Genomic DNA, 3,382 nt, shown 5'->3' with positions numbered 1-3,382 from the left:
TAGTGATGATTTTCAAATGTATGGTTCATTCATTCATTTGATAAGTATTTGATGAATACTAGGAAACAGAACATTAAGAAGACAAAAATTCTCACCACTGGGATAATTGGCAGCACCATGATGAATGGAGAAGAGATTGAGGTTGTTAATAATTACAGCTTGCTTGGCTCCACAATCAGCACTCTTAGTACCAGCAGTCAATGAATCAAAAGATTAATTGCATTAGGTAAATCTGCTGCCAGGGACCTTTCCAGAATACTGAGAAGCAATAGAGACTAAGGTGCACCTGATCCAGACCATAGTCTTTGCAATTACTTGTTATGCACCAGAAAGATGGATAATGACAAAGGATGATAGAATTATTGGTGACTTTGAGTTGTGATGCTGAAAAGGAGTCCTGAACATACCATGGATCACCAAGAAAAAAAATAGGTCTGTCTTCCAGAGTGTCACTATGGGTCACAGGCAACTTGATGGCACATAACAACAACAACAGGAAATAATAACACATAGATGAATGGATAAATTATCTGATCTCAAAAATCTTGTTAGAGAGAAACCTAAATCAAAAGCTTAACACATGATATATTTCAGTAACAGAAGTACAAGGTGCTATGGGAGCATATAGGAGAAGACATAGTGACTTTTGACTTATAAAAAATGAGGTGAAATCTAATGCAAATCATGGGGTAGCCAGAGGAAAGAGTAAGTTATAGGGGGTCAAGATGAGATCTCTGGTCCAAATCTTTGCCCTGAATCTCCTGATTCATTGCCAGTTGTACACAGGAGCTATATCATCCTGATTACAAATTGCAATCTTCATTCCTCTTTCCTTCTTTCACACTTTTTTAAGGGGAAGATTATTAATTACAAAATCTTATTTAGTTGCTCAGGAATGACACTTTGATACCGTATTTCACTCTTTCTGCCCCAACTTCCACATCTTTTTTTGTTGTTGTTGTTAAGAAAATTTTCGTGGTTTTATTGTGGAACATCTGAACAAATCAATATCTGGGCGGTGAGGCAGCTGCTTTCTCCTTCACTTCTTTGGGTTACTAGAACAACTTGTCAGTAGATTAAAAAGAAAGAAAAAAAGACAACCTTTTGCATTACTTAAGTCTTTCCAAGGCATGCGCTGGTACCACACAAACTTCTCCTGTCAGATGCAACTAGTCTAGTGTCCAAACATCACGCACTGTGTTAACACCTCAGTGGCAGCAGTGCACCGCACCCACTCCCACCTTGGCCTTGCTTGTTTGTGTATGATATTTGGAGCATCTGGAGGAGTGTGAATAGCATTGGAGAAAGGAGGAAGGAGGAAACAGCATTAATGCCTGGCTGGGACGAGGTCAGCCGAAGTTGTGCAGAGAAAACCTGAACATATCATTGGTGCAAACCCAAGCATCATTGATATTCTTTAACAGGAACCTCTGGTGAAAGCCCACGATGGGGTCTTCATCGGCCTTGAGCTGGCCCACAACCATGCTGAGGATACAGCTATCTGGCGTGGGCTGATGGTCCTGCGACGTGATGCTGTGCTGGATTTTCTGGATTGGAAGGCTAGACAATTTCTCCACAATGGCAGCTTTCTCCTGGAACTGTTGTCCTTTCCACGTAAGGCATGACGTGTCAATGTAAATTGCGCCTAGTTGGACTCTGTCGTTATCAAATAACTGGTAGTAATGTTGAATGAAGCTGGATACAATCTGCTCCCAAATTGGCTTGTCTCCCATTATGGAGTGTCGCCCAGCCTCTGTGAGACCCGAGGGGCTGGCACGATGGCCTCCACATCTATTTTTAAATCTGAGAGGTTTTATCTCCTCAGTGATGCTGATATCAGTTTCTCTTCACTGGGATCAGTTTATCTTTACTAGGACAACACCATGTCTGGAGCTAATAGTTAATTTCTTGCCATAAATCATAAATGTCTTCTGTCTGTTGTACTTATTCAGAGAGAAACAGACAGCCAAAAATCTACTTCAAGGCAATGGCTCATAAATTTGTGAGGAGTTGGATCATGCAATGTGGAAGTTGGCAAGTCCCAAGTCTTTGTGTCAGATGGCAATCTGACAACTTATGCAGGTCCACATGGTTTCAGGGGTGGATAAATCCCAAATCTACTGGTCAGACAACAGACTTGAGGCACCAGTTGGCTTATGCCCCAAGAATGGAGGCCAGAAGATGAGAAGCTTGAGGGGTTGAGAAAAAAGAGCTTTGCCGGAATATCCATTTATATGCTGAATGCAAACCACACTTCCAAGAGAACTTCTCTTCAAATAACTGGCAGTTCACATCAGATCACAAAAAAGGAAAACAGTTACATGTTGTTATTGTTAGTTGCTGTCAAGTTCAGTACAACTCATAGCAATTATATGAACACTACTCAACCAAGTCCTGTCCTGTTCCATCTTTATCATCTCTGAGACCCTAGAATCCATTGCTGAAGTCAGTGTCAATCCATTTCATTGAGGAGAGGATGTCTTCCTCTTCTTTATTAACCTTTCATCTTTCTAAGCATGATGTCCCTTTCCAAGGAATACGTTCACGTAGCCGTTGTTGTACTATAGTTTTCTATGTACATCAGTTTTGAATGTTGCTCTATCCTGAGCCAATCTCATCATCTCTGACAGACCTAATTCCATTGCTCCTGTCACTGAGTCAACCCATCTCATCCTGGATCTTCCTTTCTTGTGCTGTTCAACATGATGTCTTCCTCCACTTTAGTCTCCAGACTGACATTATTGCTCTTTCATACTCTAGAGAGGTCCCTGACAGCTGACTTTCCCCAACATAATTCGTCTTTTGATTTCCTGACTGCTGGTGCCAAGAGTGTTGATTGTGGAACCAAGCAAGCAGAAATGATCACCTAGCTGCATGTTCAAAATATGAGAGATGAAGCTTTGCCATCTTTTCATCCAGGGAGCACCCAGGCCTCCAAGACATATCTGTTTGTTCTCCTGGCAGTCCATGGGGTATTCAGTCCTCTAACAGCCTAGTCAAGTCAACATATAACATTAACTGTTACACTGACTTTCTTCCTTTTGGTCATGTCTTCCAACTCTAAATAAAGCATGTTTGATTCCTGCCTGTGTGATAATCATGTCTATTGACCACCCCACACTTTGGCTCCCATCCTGTCTTTTTGGCATAGTCAACATTTTGGCCACAATGAGTGTTTTTGCCTGGATTCCATTGGAAACAGAGCCCAAAACAAAGGTATATGACCTATAGTTTGAGAATTTAATGCTAGAAATAGGAATGAGACCGCCCATCTTCAGAGGCTGTAAATAACATAGGAGGAAACTGCTCCTCTCCCTCCTTCAGAGCAGAGAGCGAGGGCTACATGGTGGAGGGGACCTGGGGGAGGGTTTGTAAAACAATG

General features: G+C 41.8%; 1 pseudogene; it reads right to left on the bottom strand.

Annotated features, from left to right (window-relative positions):
- Window positions 1–1,349: 1,349 nt before the first annotated feature.
- Window positions 1,350–1,733, bottom strand: LOC102861379 (annotated as a pseudogene).
- Between the last annotated feature and the right edge of the window lie 1,649 nt (window positions 1,734–3,382).

The sequence above is a fragment of the Elephantulus edwardii genome, unplaced genomic scaffold, assembly GCF_000299155.1.
Source record: "Elephantulus edwardii isolate Elephantulus edwardi_28Jun2011 unplaced genomic scaffold, EleEdw1.0 scaffold00008, whole genome shotgun sequence".
In the NCBI taxonomy this organism is placed as follows: Eukaryota; Metazoa; Chordata; class Mammalia; order Macroscelidea; family Macroscelididae; genus Elephantulus; species Elephantulus edwardii.
Note: the sequence above shows the minus strand (reverse complement) of the source record. Positions and strands in the feature narration are given on the sequence as shown.